Source organism: Cryptomeria japonica, chromosome 6 (genome assembly GCF_030272615.1).
Source record: "Cryptomeria japonica chromosome 6, Sugi_1.0, whole genome shotgun sequence".
Taxonomy (NCBI): domain Eukaryota; kingdom Viridiplantae; phylum Streptophyta; class Pinopsida; order Cupressales; family Cupressaceae; genus Cryptomeria; species Cryptomeria japonica.
The window spans coordinates 447,868,093-447,884,982 of NC_081410.1; the positions used below are offsets into that span (position 1 = coordinate 447,868,093).

A 16,890-nucleotide genomic window follows, 5' to 3' on the forward strand; every position below is an offset into this window, starting at 1 on the left:
CTTGGCTATTGCAACTGCCACAGTAGCTAGTTGACTTGAATATTCAGATATCTCTGTTTTCACAGGCATTTTGTCCAACAAAAATTTCATCAATATCATAGCCAGTTGAGTGATGGAGAATCAGTAGATGAATGGCTAACATGATTAGCAAGTGTATCTAGGGCCCTTGCTTCGTACAGTGCTATAAATCCCTTTTCAAAGGTTATTGCAATCTCCAGTAAGCACTCACAACATTCCGTGGAAACAGATTATTCTGGCCAATAAAACCCATGTCAGTTACTCTGGTCGGTATTGCCAGGAGGCTGGTCATAAAGAAAGAGAGCTCAACAAAACTAAGCACACATACCAAAGGAAATCCAACCATCGTTTCCCTACAGAAGTCAAAGTATTTTATCAGGTTTGTGCCCTATTCCTAGCTAAGCACACATACCAAAGGAAACCCAACCATCGTTTCTCTCTTCAATTGAAATATCACTGTCCTTATGTAAAGTGCAGCCAAATTTCCAGAGTGGGACCAAAATTTTATGAGTTATGGCATTCAACAATCACTAGAAGATCTCAAGATATCTCCTTTCATAAATTGTACAGTCTAGATTGTTGTTGCCATGAAGAAGTGTGTCGCATCTTCACCTGTCAAAAGATGAAAATTAGCCACGTAGAACCTGCGCTTAAGTTATGCATAGTCCCTCAAAATCCTCCAGCTTCATCCAACATGACATGCTCAGCAATAGATCAGCAAAGTGCTGGTTTCAAGCCAAAATTGGAGGACCTTTCAATGCAACAACAGAAAGCCTAAGTTCCTTTACTGCGACGTCCCCTAAACTCCTGGGAAAGAGCTTTCAACGTGGATTTTAGAGACTTAACAAAGTGAAGCTTCCTTTTGCCTCTTCTTTCTCGCTGCCTAAAATTTGTGGAAAATAATGTTTCTTTTGATAACCTCATCCATGATCTCTTAAGAACTTAAATCCAAAATTACAAGAGTATATTGGATATTTAAATTTTAATCCAGGGTGCGACAAATTCCAATAACAGGACCATTTTCTGGTTCACCTGAGACAAATTTTGAACTGTTTTTTAATTTTTTTAATTTTTTAAACTTTATTATAAATCAAGTTAGGGCATTGACATCTGAGTAAAAAAAAAATTGCTTTGAGACTAAAATTTATTTAGCTTGAGATGTTATTTTGTCTGAATTTTTTATCGTATAACAGGACTGATTTTGGAAACCAACAAAATTTGCAGAGATAGAAGAATGCTTACTCAATATAAGAGAGGGCAGAAACCAGGTTACTGAAACTTAAAGCTCTGAAAATGGGAGCATGTTGAACGCATTGCTAGAGATGGCGTAGCTTCTGGAAGACTGCAATGGTTCAGGCCAGATATGTAGATAGTATAAAGCAGGCATTTAGCAAATACCTGCTTATGCTATGTATGCTACATCTAAATCCTCATTTCTTTTTGTGATTACATGTATGATACAAAGATAATAAAGTTCCTCATTGCAAATTGAATATACAACGTCCAACAAATAGGTGAATGAATCTTGCTAAAAGTGGAGTGAATTTTAAAATATATTAAAACTTATCATAAAACAAAATAAATTTTTTTGTGAACTTTTTTTATATATTTTTAATAGTAATGTTAATATACAATTTTGTGTTGCATTTAAATTGATATTAACAGTTTGATTGTTGAAGTTAGATTCACTTCAGTGACTTAATGAATGTTTAGAAAGTTCTGTTTACATCACATTCTATTGTGTTAGTTTTTTTTGGTCTATCATTCGATGTTTTTTGTTTCTTTTTTTGTTGCTTTGATTCTATTTTTGTTTGGCATGGCCATGCCTCCTCTGTTTTTATTGTCTGAGTTCTATTTTCATATTTTTGGTATGTATTTTTCTTTTGTATTTTTATGCGTAGATTGTTTTTAAAAAAGGTTTTATTGGTATTTTGTATGTCTTTTTTTGTGAGTGATGATATTTCAGGTAGTAGTGATGATGATGAAGAAGAGAAAAGAAGCAAAACTACATATCACAAGCACCAGGAAATACAACAGGTACCAACATTTGAATTTGTGTATCACAAGCACTACATTTGAATTTGTATTTGATTATAAATTTAGATTTTGCCGTCCTTTTGTTTATTTAGATATACTCAAAAAATTGAATTTAAAAAATCTAAAATCTAATGTTTTATTTACTCTAATTAACATAGTTCTTTTACCCATTGTATGATCCTAGAGGGCAACCTTGCTCACCATGTCATGTTTAAATTTTTAGATTTGAGTCACTACATTTGAATTTGTATTTGATTATAAATTTAGATTTTGCCATCCTTTTGTTTATTTAGTTATATACTCAAAAAATTGAATTTAAAAAATTTAAAATCTAATGTTTTATTTACTCTAATTAACATAGTTCTTTTACCCATTGTATGATCCTGGAGGTCATCATGATTAAATTTTTTAGATCTGATTATCTTACAGAACATATATATCAAGTTTGTAGTCTTGTAATTTATAATCCAGACTTGAGACTGCATTTAATTATAATTCATTCACAATCACATATCTACAATTTAATGAAGTTTGAAATATATATATTTCTTGAACCAAAAGGTCCATATGAATTTTGCTTCACCAAATGTTTCAAATTTACTTTAAATCTATGGAACAATTTTAATATGGATTTTGGATTTCAAACCTCTGATTATCATATACACTTAACTTCTCATGGATGCATATTCTATGTAAAGTCTTTTCAATCCTGAACCAGAATATCAATTTTGATTGATTGCAGAACTCAAGTCCACATATTTGGATTTATGGATGCAACATAATTTTTCTCTAACGTGTAGAAACATCATTTCCATGTAACTGAGTAATGTTTATAGTTTCTTGCATTTTATTTTTGTCCCGTTTTTATTTATGTGGCATAAATATAAGGGTTAAAGTTTTAAACATCGCCTTTGCAACACTATACGGCCCTTGTAGCATAATGTGCTTATTGATCACGTGCAATCCCCCTTGTCTTTTCCTTTAATCAAACAAGATTTCACTTTACTTGGTGCTTGCAAAGTTGCCACCCATTGGTAGTTGTACTAAAATTAGTTTTTACTAATAAATCATAACCCAATACATTTACTTTATGATTTCAGGAGAGCAGCCACATATTGATATTGTCCGGATCTGGCATTATTTGATTACTATATTCATAAAATATTTGCCATGTCTGTAGACTGACACCTAGAGTGTAGAGTGGTCTGTAGACTGACACACAGAGTGCAGAGTATCTCAATTGATATTGGAGCCAAGCAGAGCAAATTTTATTTTTTACTGTTTCATTCTTGAATCAGCTGCTTAAATTGGTCAACTTATTTGTAAACTGGTATGTATATAGATTTGTTGCTTAATAAAAGAAATTATTTAGGAGGGGTTGAATTGGCCCCCTCCTCAAGGCTGCAGGGAATGGTCATTTGTCATGGTCATTTTTCGAGCCTGCCGTTTCTGTGTTGATTTTTATATTATTTTTTGTTGCAGAAAATATATTTTTTAATTTTTATTTCATCATATTGAATTATTAATTATATAACATTTTTGATGTACTGTAATTATTTTTCTATGGAATTGTGAATCTAGATTTTGGGTTCGAACTCCTTAATAAACTTTGTGGAACTTTGGCGAACTAGGTCTTAACTTTGATCATCGTTGGGAATGCTCCCAGTTGGATGGAGAACATTTTATAGGGCAAAGTGCTGTTTGAGAAGATTAGGGCAATTGTGATGCTTAAAATTCCTTTGCTTTCTTTTGGGTAGGATAATCAGTGATTTTACTTGAGTTCTTATGTTTTATTTGAGAAGATTAGGTCGATTGTTACACCCCAAATGCGTTTGCGTATTCTTTTGGGCAGGGAATGTAGTCAGTAAAAAATATGTATTGTTTTGAGTGGATTAGGGCAGTTGTGTTACTCATGCATTTGGTTGAGTCTCTGTTTGGGTAGCTAAGTATGCATCGTATGAGTGGACCACGACAATGGATTACTTAACAGCCTTTGGATCAGGGTTTGCCTGGGCAGGAGTAAGACAAATAGGTGAATTCCCCAAGTTTTTAACTACTCTACAAACTATAAATATGTATTGTATGAGTGGCTTAGAGTAATGGTTTACTCAACAGCCATTGGAACCTTTGGAACAGTGCTAACCCGTTCTATAGGCTCAATATATATTGTTTGGTAAACTTAATTTACAAGAAGAGCAACCTTTAAGAGATGAAACACCATGTTCCATAGTTAGTACTCTATAGCTTTAAGCATAGTTATATTTCATTAAACTTGAATTTGTCTTTTTAACTGCATAAATTTTTTAACTATTAATGTTGTGTTATTAACAAGTTGTAGTTATTAACTGCATAATTTTTTTAACTATTAATGTTGTGTTATTAACTGCTTAATTTTTTTAACTATTAATGTTCAGTGTTTTATTTTGGGAAATCATTTATACTTTGTATGATATTGAAGTGTGGGTTTGAGTTTTGGAATTCATCAGTTTACATTTATTGTTTATATGAAGTGTGTGTTTGAGTTTTGACACAAATTAATGGTTTATTTGAAGTGATTTGAACAAACTTGTTTGTTTAGTGTTTTTTAGCACCCACTAGTTGTGAAATGTGTGTTTGAATATTGATTTACTTAGTGTTTATATGAAGTGTGTGTTTGAGTTTTGACACAAATGAATTGTTTGTTTGAAGTGACTTGAACAAACTTATCTGTTTAGTGTGTTTTGGCACCCACTTGTTGTGAAATATGTGTTTGAATATTGGTTTATATGAAGGTGTGTTTGAGTTTTGACACAAATGAATTGTTTGTTTATATGAAGTGTGTGTTTGAGTTTTGACACAAATTAATTGTTTGTTTGAAGTGAATTGAACAAACTTGTTTTTTTAGTGTGTTTTGGCATCCACTAGTTGTGAAATGTGTGTTTGAATATTGATTTACTTATATTGGATCTATTTTGATATTTAATTTGCATGTTTGAATTTTATCTCTTTTAAATTCACTTTGTTTGCATTTATTATTATATGATCTTTGGTATTCAATTTGTGTGCATGTTTTGAATTTTCGCATCCTCTTATTACATTTTTAAACCGTGTGAAGTGTGTGGGTGAAATTTGGCATTCATTATGTGAGTGTGTGTGTGTGTGTGTGTGTGTGAGAGAGAGAGAGAGAGAGAGAGAGAGAGAGAGAGAGAGAGATCCATTCACTTACATTTGAGAGTGTGTGAACTTTTACATTGCCTTATATTATTTGTTGGCATTCATTTTGTGAGAGTGTGTGAATTTGACATTGTCTTGTATTATTTGTTGGCATTCATTTTGTGAGAGTGTGTGAATTTGACATTGCCTTATATTATTTGTTGGCATTCATTATGTGTGTGTGTGTGTGTGTGTGTGTGTGTGTGTGAGAGAGAGAGAGAGAGAGAGAGAGAGAGAGAGAGAGAGATCCATTCACTTATATTTGAGTGTGTGAACTTTGACATTGCCTTATATTATTTGTTGGCATTCATTATGTGAGAGTGTATTAACTTTGAAATTCACTTATGTTTTATCTTTAAACTTTATATTTCATATTTTTTGTATTTGTACTTTGACATGTTTGAACAAAATCCATGTACTTTGTTTCCATGTGTGTGTTGAAAGGTAATTTTGACATTACCTTTGTGTGGTATTTGTATTTTAACTATCTTTGGAATACATTTTGTGTGATGTGCCTTTGACTTAACTTTGACTTTCACTTTTGTGTGGTGCGTTTTAACTTCTTCGTGTTTGAGAAGATTCCACGTGCAACATTTTATATAATTTTGCGCGAATATAATTGAAATTAACTTTTTGTGTGAAATTTAATTTTTGTGGTGTTTGTTTTAACTTTGGCATTCATTGTGTGAACGTGTGGATGAATGCATATGCGCATGTGCATTATTGCATTCATTGTATGCATTGTATGTATGTGCATTTGCATTTGCATTTGCATTTGTATGTATGAAAGTTAAATGTGTGGTATATTGTGTTTTTGAACTAACTTTGATGTCCACAACACTAACTTTGATGTTCACTTTGTTTTGGTGTTTGAACTAAATTTGACATTCATTTTGTGTCATGTTTGAATGGACTTCAACATTGAATTTTTGTGTGTGTATTTTGGTATGTTTGAGCTAATGCGTATTTCGTGCGTGATTGTACTTGGGGTGTGTGTGTGTGTGGTGCGTGCGAGGATGTGTATGTGCATGTGTGGGCATGTGGGCGTGTGTGCACGTGCAAGTGTGTGCATGCACGTGTGTGGTTGTGCATGAATACAAACACCTCATTTCTATTTAAAAAATATGCATAAATAGTTGAGAGGTGTATTATACTCACTACGGATGTTAAAATGTGTTAATAAAAATAAAGACATTGATTTGATGTGCTTGTGAGTAAATTAAATAAAATAAAATAACTAAAGTAAAATGAAATGAAATTAAATAATTTAAATTATTGTCCTCTAAACTCAAGTTGAAATATAAAGACCCCAAGTTTGTTGATTTCATAGTTTAAAATGAATATCATAGTTTTATTTTTAAGAGAAAAAATGAACTAATTAAAAATTTAAGAATTAAAAAATAAAATAAAAAATAAAAACTAAATAAGTAATTTAAATTCGATCATGTGTCGCCCGTTATTCTGTCTGTTGCTCTGAATGTTTTTTCATGATTGCACTATCTTCTTGAGTCTATGGCTGCAGTTGTGTCCATCCCAAGCATGGCGGTGCCTTTGCAGGTGAATTGCTCCTGACGATCAAGATGCAATTAATTATGTGGCTTCGTCTCCTCTAGATGTAGGACCCAGTGATTGGTTTCTTCATCCTTGAAGGCTTTATTGCTTGGATTTTCTGACTCCATTTTGCAGAAGCTTGTTGTATATGGCCCCAGATCATTTTGTATTGGTTGGGTTTTGTTTATTATATCTGGGTTTGGGATTGGGTGAATTTTTTGTCTGGTTGGTGGGGCTTGGGGTTGAATCATATACTCTCCTTGTACTTTCATGCTAATATCTTTGGGGATTGTATAGTTTTTAAGGATTTTATGAGCTAGATTGGAGGTTTACTTTGCTTGGTTCTTTTTTATCGGTGCTCTTTGAACCAGGACTGTAAATTTTTTATAATTAATAATATTTAGTGGTTTCTACCACTTTTATCAAAAAATAAAAATAAAAATAAAAATAAAAATTGTTTTAATTAAATAAAAAATGAATTAATTTAAATAAGTAAAATTAAATAATATTAATAGCTAAAATATTGGACATTTAAATTCAAGTTGATAAGTATGTTGATTTCATGGTTTATATGATTTAAATATCATAATTTTATTTTTAATATAGAATTAAGAGAAAAAATAAGTTGATTGAAATTTAGGAATTAAAAAATAAATAAAATAGCCTACTTAATAAAAATTTAAATAAAATTAAATAATTTAAATGAATTAAATTAAATAACAAAAATATTGATCCTTTAAAAGTTTATTGATTCATTAAAAGGAATATCATTATTTTTTTTTTGATCGATATTGAATATATTAAACTTAAAATACCTGTATACATATCTAACCAGTTCATAAAAAAAGGGATACTAAATATCCACCATTAAAGGCCAAACAAATTTCTTGCTTGGTTTTCAAATTCTGGCTAAGATCAAACCCCCAACCCTCTTTAATGCCAGTCTCCATCATCTTGCCATAGTCCTACTTCTTTGCCTCATGAGCCTTGTCCCTTTCAATCTTTGCAGAGTGATTGTATACCAATAGATCCTCCCACGCCTCATGAGCCTGATCAGTTCTTGCCACACGATCTGTAGCATCCTACCAAAGCATGGACGATTGATATTCCACATGCACTTGGCCGAGCGTTTTTCCCTCCCCAAACAGATGTCTCAAACCTTGCGCTAGAATTGCTCTCCCCAGTAGAGAAACCAAACCACACAATGAATGAGCCGAGACACACACTTTAACCATCCATTCAACTTCTGCTTTAGTCTCAAAAGAAAGACCCCAAGCCACCAACATTGACACAATGTCCATGTTTGTTCTGTACCGAAACTCAGACACCAAATATTCACGACCCAACAGTTGCTTGATAATGTTCATAAATTCCTCCTCATCATAGAGAAAAAATGAAGTTGGCCTCCATCTCCAACCTGAGAAGCTGATATTAACAATTCCACCACCATACCTCACCCTCTCCAAAATCCTCAAAGGTAAACAATGTTTGTCGAAAATCTAGAATTTTTTGATTTGAAGACTAAGCTAACCCATTCACACGATGTAATATGTGCCACCCTGCAAACATCCAATCACACAAAAATTGTCATAATAATAAATCTAGGCAGTGGCTCAAAATTGATGATGAGGAAGTAAGATCAACACGAAGAACAAAAGTTGAGGAGTGAAATTAATGAACTGTACATCCCATGCCACATCGACCTTTGAGTTGTCCCACCGTCGAATCCTTTGAGGGTCCAACTCACATCCCAGGTTGTTCAAAAATGTGAAAATTTGTATGCAGTTTCTAGATTAGTTGGTTAAAAATTGCGCACACAAGATTTGAATGGATTGTGGAAATTTGATAGCTTTGAATGTGTGAAATTTTAAAATCTTGAAAATAATCCAATTTTGTGCAAATAATAGAAATAAATTTATTTATTCGCCAACATTGGGAGGATCCACTAGAAATTGCATCTATAACTATCTTAGAATCCCCTTCAAGATGGAGTTTTGGTATTTTGAGTTTGTTGATTTCATGATTTGATACTTTAAAAGGAATATCATAATTTTATTTTTAATATAGAATTAAGAGAAAAAGTAAGTTAATTAAAATTTAAGAATTAAAAAATTAAATAAAATATACTAACTTAAACTAAATTAAATTAAATAACTTGAATTAAATCAAATAACTTAAATGAATTAAATTAATTTTTTTAAAATAAATAAATATTTTGAAAACATACATTTTCACTAGCTCATAACACTACCTAATTTTTCTTTAGCTTCCAAAATCTTGAGAGACATCAATACTAACTCTCCAAAATGGGATACAAAATCTCGCGAGACATCAAAACTAACTTTCCAAAATGAGATACAAAATCTCGAGAGACATCAAAACTAACTCTCTTGCTTCCCCTCATCGCCTGGAAGAGGAGGTGGGGGATGCGGTACTGGTACATCATCTTGCCTCGACGCCCTAGCTCCCTCAGATCTCGCCATATAGTGTGAATAGGGTACCACTTGCCTATCCCCTGGCACCGCTGCACTATAAGCTGTGACATAGTAAGCCGTCTTGCTCGTCTGATGCGTCACCTCACGCTGGAGGCTATCACGCTCTGCTCTCATGCTATGCTGTTGCTGATCTCTCTCCGCTCTCTGTTCTTGTGATACTGTCGACTGTGTCTCCACACCCCTAAGTCTCCCTCTCAACACACAATGACATCCTGTGGCGTCTGCCTTCTAGGTATATCACCCCCGCCGGTTGGCTTGTCCATCCGTTGCCTAACCTGTCGAGTTGCCTTCTCATCATCAGGGCCTGCTCCCTCACCCATCTCCAAATCACCCCTAGCCTCCGCTCCGGTATCACCACCTGGATCACCTCCCACTTCTCCAAGTGATCCTCCCTCTCTCTGTCTCTGTTATCGTCCTATAACGGGTGCTCTGCTCGAGCTAGCACCGGGGTCTCCTCCTTCTCTCCTGGGTGTTGCATCTCATTGCGCACGCGCTGGAGCATCACTACTCTCATCTATCCGAGGTGCCTGCTTTGTGCCGATGCGGAAAACCCTGCTTTCTGATGCCGATGCCTCATAGGTAAAACGAAAATCCTTAGACGGCCTCACATTAGCCGTGGTGATGGACCAAAAAGGACAAGGATGTGATGGACCTGCAAAGGTGGGCGGAACATAGCTAGATAAGTGCGGGGGGCCACCACGGGGATTCTTCACACCACCCTGGGGGGGGTGGCCAATAGTTAAAGTTAGCCAGTGAGTAAGGGTGTTCGACGTTGGCTACCATTATAGATAGCTCTTTTCGGACAACTTTACTAATACAAATAACCAGTTTGATGGATACGTTTCCGTGGCCAGAACGCAAAGAACTATAACTAGAATTGTTTCTGGGACCCGAACCCCGAACAATTCTAGTTTAGTTATAGTTGTGGCTTACTCATTATGTGGTTGCAAATGAGTACGGATTATTGGAGACCCACCAGACACTAGCCTCTACTGCCTAGCTAGTCTTATGCCGATCCACAACTACTCTTATCCACGGCCAGGGGCTTCTACTGCTACTTCTTGACAAAAGGTCCTCATCCCTGCAGAGGAATTGAAACCGGAATTCTACAAAACCATTGATCAGTCAGAGAAAATGGGATAAGCTCCCCCAGCTAGGATTTGATTGTAGCCAGCACTACCATCTATAGGGCCATCCAACACGGAAAGCATTTAGAATCCTGTGACCTTTTGGAAGGAAGCCCATGCTGGGTAAAGCATAATTGTGCTTAAGAGATGCTATGCTGAGATTCCTTAAGTCTACGGGTGGGTGGGAAACTAGAGTTCCGATAGTTTTTCTCGATTCTATACGTAATATTAATTAACATTAATTCCCCCTACCAACACTTAATCTACCTCCCCCTACTATTTGAAGGGCTAGCAGGCTCCTCGAATTAAACCCCCCCCCCCCTCGCTTAATTCGGCTGGGCTCAACTAGATTCGAGCCCTTCCCCTCCCAATTCGGCTGGGGTGTATATTAATGGCAGAGGTAGCTCGATTGTAGGGGGCTAGAGTAACAATTCTAGTTGGGGGGCTTGCATTGGGGCTCGATAAGTGACGTTTAGCTGTTTTGCTGCTGCCCCTTAGAATAGTAGGGGCCTCCCACCCACCCTCGCTGCTCCCTACCAGGGGCCCTCTCTGCAAGCATCAATTGAGTGGTTCACTACGAGTTCTAGTTATAGGGCCCTTTTATTTTCCGAGCGGCGGTCGAGGAGACCACCCCCTCTAGATATATGACTCGACTGACTGTGCAGTCCATCCCACTTTAATGCAGTACTAGTGCTAGTGATGCAGTCTATACTATGTACGTAACATGAGTGGCCAATGCAGAGTGGTTAATGCAGGCCATGCCATACTCTATATGGGATGGTAAGGAAGTGGGGAGATCTCAGTATTTCTGGTTTCGCCTTACTATCTCATATATGGTTCGCATTCTCATACCAGTAGTTCTGGTTCGAATTCTCATACCAGGAATAGAGGTTGATCTCCACTCCGTCTCCACTCCTATTGACTGGTCCGCTCTACCCCATACGAAACAGAGGCCCCTACTATTTCTATGGCTCCACTCCGTATAGAATAGAGTGATTGATATCTAATCCGCTATTATATATGCCGCCGCAATACAACATATAGTTGATGTTAATCAGATTTGCGCATCACTTGCACATCACTGAGTATAGATAGGGGCACCCCCCTATATAGAGAATGATCGTACCGGTAGTCCGAACTAGAATCATATATCTAGATTACATACGTCCCTATCTATATCTGGTGAATGGAATGATCCATTCGATAATGCGCACATCACTTCGGCATGAGTATAGATAGCCCCATCGATTCTATCGAGAAGACATGAATTCCAAGTTGATCCATCGCATGATGGATTATAGACGTAACAGGCCCACTCAATAGATAGAGATAAAAGTGCCTCCATCCCATCGCAGACTAGACTATAGTTGCGTGTCACTTCGGCATGAGTATAGATAGGGGCACCCCATTGATTATAGATGGGGGAGGGCATGAATGCCATATCTATATATAGGGAAGTTGCTGCGTATATGCCAGAGGAAGGTTTAGTCATACTACACAATACGATGTCGACTCTGATGCATCATCCATCAATCACACATCATCTATCCATTATAGTAGCTATGATAAAGCAGACTGATGACTTAGACACAGTCTCTAGGCCCGTCGACCCCCCTCCCCTATCTATAAGTAGCCCTTTGGGGAGCAACCCGTGCATAGGATAGGCTATATATATAGAGAGAGTTTCGTCCCTAGACCTATCGCAACAATGATAGGAAAGGCTCGCCCTCCCCTTGATTGATTTCTAAATCGAGCTCCTAAAGGACCTCATCCTCCAGATATATAGATAGGGCGGGCGAGTGCCTAAAGGCCCTCTATATGGATGGGATATGGGAGATGGGCCCGCCAATTGGAACTGGAACTAGATATAGCCGGGTGGGTAGATATAGTCGGGCCTCCTCCGTCGGGGGAGTGCCAACTAGAACCAGAGATAGCCGCCCTGACTATAGAGAGTCTCCTCCCCCTCCCGAATGGTTTCTGATTCACCCATACCATCTACAGATTCTCATTATATGGGGTCGAGGTGCATATAGTCGATAGTCTCTGCACATGAAGGAAGACCAACACTGAACGAGATGGGAACCTTTCATCGGTCGGCTGGGGAGATAGATGGCTGCGCATGAAGACCGACTATATACACTATCTATATAGAGGATTCTCTTAGAGAGCGTAGGGAACCATAGATGGTATGGGCAGATAGATGGGCAAAGAGATCTAGATGGGGGGCCATCTTATAATCCATATAGAGGGTTGGGTCCCTGGGGGGACGAGGGATTGTAACAATCTCTGCCAATTACATTTCCCTAGGGTTTTTAAGGCCCCTACTATTCGCCAGGGTAGTGCAGGGTGGGAAACTCTAGTTTCGGGGTTGGGTGGGAGGAGGAGACGCTAGGGCCCTACTATTTTCAAGGGGGCATGTTACGTATAGAATCTGCCCCTCCCTACCTTCCCTTCGCGTTTATTGAAACATAGGCCAATAGAAAGGCCCTACTATTCTAGATGAAAAAGATTTGAATCAATTGCGATCGCCCCCGCGTTCAGGCTAAGCATCAATTTATGGACCCTAGAATAGTAGGCCCCTTAGACAACTATACTAGCAACTGGGGGATGCTGCAAAATTTTTCCTTACCTTATAATAGTAGGGGTAGGGGGTGGGCAGGCTAGTGGGTGGGATTCCGATAGCCCTACTATTCGCCCTATTATTCTATTATTGCTCGATTCTATACGTAACATGCCTGGTTGCGCCATATAGTTCTAATCTACCTCTGCATGCATAACTCTATTCAAGGATCCAATCCATAGATAATAGAATAGTAGGGCCGATGCATGCACAAGAAGGAGATCCAGCCTTCGCACAAACCCAATTCAGAAGAACAGTAATCAGAATAGTAGGGGATAGTAGCCGAGTGAAGCATCTCAAAGAACCAGGTGCCAAGGTATACTCGTAGGTCTTCCGCAGCAGGAATGTTAGGTGGGAGTTCCCATCAACCCAACCCAACCCAACCTAATCGATCCTACCAACCCGCTATCAAATTTGAGGGCCCAACTGATCCTCCCAACCTAATCCATATCGGGGACCAGCCAGTTTGTAGGGATACGTGGAATTCATCAGGAACCAGCACCCAGATAGAGTAGATAGGGCCAACCCAATTGCGCATGCATGCAGGGGATAGTTTCGGGAAGTGCGAACCATCATGCTACAAAGAAGGAGGTGCGAAGTATCTTAGGTTTGCGCACGGATGTTACGTACTAATCTCGATTAATAATTGCCAGCTAGCAGCCGCTAATCAAGCGGCCCCCTATCAATTATATTTTCTCATAGCGGCCCCTACCCCTACCCCCTACTATTGTGCCCGCAGGGGAAGGGAAGAGGGCAGCGGCCCCTACTATTAAAGAGGGCAGCGGATAATTAAAGCTAACACCCCCCAGTGCATGCATGCAGAGGTAGTTTATTGTAGGGCGGCCCATCGGGGCCATAGAATTGTAGGGCCCATCCTGCTAGATGGCTGGTGTTGGCATGTTACGTATAGAATCGAGACCTATTATTCTATTATGAAACTATAGTCCCACCTCGACTATGCCAACTATAGTTTCCGTCACTCTAGCAACTATTCAACTATTCTTTGGGGGGCTGGGGGGAATTATATGGGCCCTACTAGATTAATAAAGAGGGTATGTAGATTTTCATTCTAGCAGGCTAATTAATTAGAGGGCTACTCTTGATATTGGTGGGAGGATATAGGAGAAGTCCGGGTTGGGTGGGGCTCGATAGTTCAAACCTGGGTGCTGCCAACTAGATCTTCCCACCCATCGCCTCTGCGGGAGCTAATCCACCAACGACCTGCACTCCACTGTTAAGTTAAGGGGAGAGGAGCTTAAGAGGATAGATGCTCCCCGGCTTGCAAGAAGGAATAGGAGTGATGGAGGCCACCTCATTACCAATAGTCTTGAATGCCTTGATTGAATCCCTAGATCGCATTGGTGAACCTCACCATATTTGTTAGTTCAGTTCAAAAGAATAGAATGGAACAACAGAACCCCTTAGAATAGTAGGGGCCTCCCACCCACCCCAGCTAATCCCTAAACTCTGTTCCCTACCTTTGAATGAACTCCATCTGCCGAATCAAGACAGTATAGGGGCCTAGCCTTGCCAATCCGGATAGAGGAGTATTTTCATGCCCAGATGCTCCTCTCCTTCCAGATGTATTCCCTACCCAGATGCCCTACCTTGGATTCAAAAGCAAGAGATAGGAGTATGCCCCTGGAGCCTAAAATATTCTATGGGCCCCTATTATTCGGCAAGGGATAGCAAGCTCCCTACTATGGCAATAGGCCATCAAAATTGTAGGGGGAGGAGGATCTCCTATCAAAACCAGGCAGAGGTGTGGTGGCCCCTACCTTTCATTCATTACGAAAATGTTGGTTGCTCCATTACACCCTTCCATCCAATAAAATGTATTAAAATGCCTCTTAATGGCATCAACCCCTAGAAATTGTAGGGCAAGCCATTCATTAATGACATGCCCTACTATTCTATGGATGGGCTTGCACTCGACCTACAATTCTATGGGGCTAGAATCGCCCCATAGCCCCTCGACATTTTATGGTAGGGGAATAAGCTAGCCATAGAACAATAATCCTCCCCCCCACCTCCCTATTATAGTTATTGTAGGGGAGCCCCCCATAGCCCCTCGACATTTTATGGTAGGGGAACCCTTTTGTGAGATTTTGCCAAGATCAAGGGCACAATGAAAAGTACTAAAATAGAGACAAAAGAATGACAAGAACAAACTATATTCTCATCAATATGAAAATGATCAACTGGATTCATCAATACAATGAATATAGGCCTGCTTATATAGGCAAGGCCATATGGATGTACGAGCACACAATTATGACATGTGGCTCAATGAGAAACAAGGGTAGGTAAGAAATACTAGGGGTAGGTAGGAGAAATAATATAATATTCTACAAGAGGTGGATGACCCACCGAATGTGGAGTGTAACAACAAAACAAGACCACAAAAGGTGGAATTTCTCCTACAAGCTCTATCCCTATGTGCACACTTCCCTAAGTGTCTCAAATCCAAACTACGAAGAGATGCATTATCCTCAGTTAACTTAAGTAAAGTGTAATAATATCCATAATGAATATTTATTTACACCAACACCCCCCCTTAAGTGCAACTTAGGGGAATGAAGACTCAAGTCAACAATGCAAGATGGGTCCCGACAACTAGGCCATGATAGGTACCCATGTACAATATGCAAATGCAAGAAAAACTATGCAATACAATCTCTCACAAACGGAGAAAGGGAGAAAACCCAGAGGGAAAAAACTCCCCCCCAAAAGAGAGATGAAAGTACAAAAGACTCTCAAAGAAGAAGGACAAAATCTTAAAGAGGAAAAAGTCCCCCCCATAAGAGAGGAAGGAGAAGTCAACTGACCCCCACTAATGACACATCCCGCACCCCCAAGAGAGCTCGCAATTGCTGGAACTTACTCTCGGTGAAAGGTTTGGTGAATATGTCAGCAACTTGCTCTGCTATAGGACAATACTGCAAACCAATGACCTACTCCTGAATGAGCTCTCGGATATAGTGCATATGAATCTCGATGTGTTTGGTCTGCTAGTGCTGGACCGGGTTCTTCGAGATTGCAATAGCACTCTGATTGTCGCAATGTAGAACTGTCGGCCGTGGAGTGGTGAATCCCAACTCTGTGAGAATTTGCTGGAGCCAAATGGTCTCAGTCGCTGCGTTAACAACGCCTCGATACTTAGCCTCAGTTGAAGAGAGAGCAATAGCATGCTGCTTCTTGCTCTGCCAACAAATGGGGCCTGGACCAAGGTGAAAACTGTAACCGGAAGTAGACTTACGATCATCAAGATCGCCAGCCCAATCGGAGTCTGTGTAACCAACCAAGCGAAGTCCTGTGTCTGTTGCATAGTGAATCCCATAGTGATGTGTACCCTGGATGTAATGAAGGATGCGTTTGGCGGCTTTCCAATGAAGCTCATGTGGTTCCTGCATGAAGCAGGAAACCATGCCAACTGCAAATGAAATATCAGGGCATGTATGGGTCAAGTAGATGAGACTACCCACAAGCTGACGATACAAAGTGGCATCAACTGGTGGAGAAGAACACTGAGCCTCAAGCTTGACTCCTGAAAGAAAGGGAGTCAGGGCAGACTTACAATCAACCATATGAAAGCGTGCAAGTAGATCAAGAGCATACTTGGACTGCGATAGTGTAATCCCAGAAGGTGACTATGAAATCTCTATCCTGAGAAAGTAGTGCAAAAGACCCAAGTCAGTCATAGCAAATCTGTCATGCAAAGCAGATTTGACTCTGGTAATGATGGATGTGGTACTCCCTGTAATGATCAAGTCATCAACATAGAGCACAAGTATCAAGTGAGAGTCATCCTGTCGCAAAATGTAGACATTCGGATCGGAATGACCCTTGG

At 38.9% G+C, this 16,890-nt stretch overlaps 1 long non-coding RNA gene across 1 annotated transcript in view; it reads left to right on the forward strand.

Annotated features, from left to right (window-relative positions):
• The first annotated feature begins 6,686 nt into the window (after nt 1–6,686).
• The window catches only part of LOC131856102 (uncharacterized), an 89,009-nt gene continuing 78,805 nt past the window's right edge, over nt 6,687–16,890 (forward strand). Inside the window, exon 1 of the long non-coding RNA XR_009358228.1 lies at nt 6,687–6,804. This is a non-coding gene — a long non-coding RNA (uncharacterized LOC131856102). The remainder of the gene's footprint in view (nt 6,805–16,890) is intronic.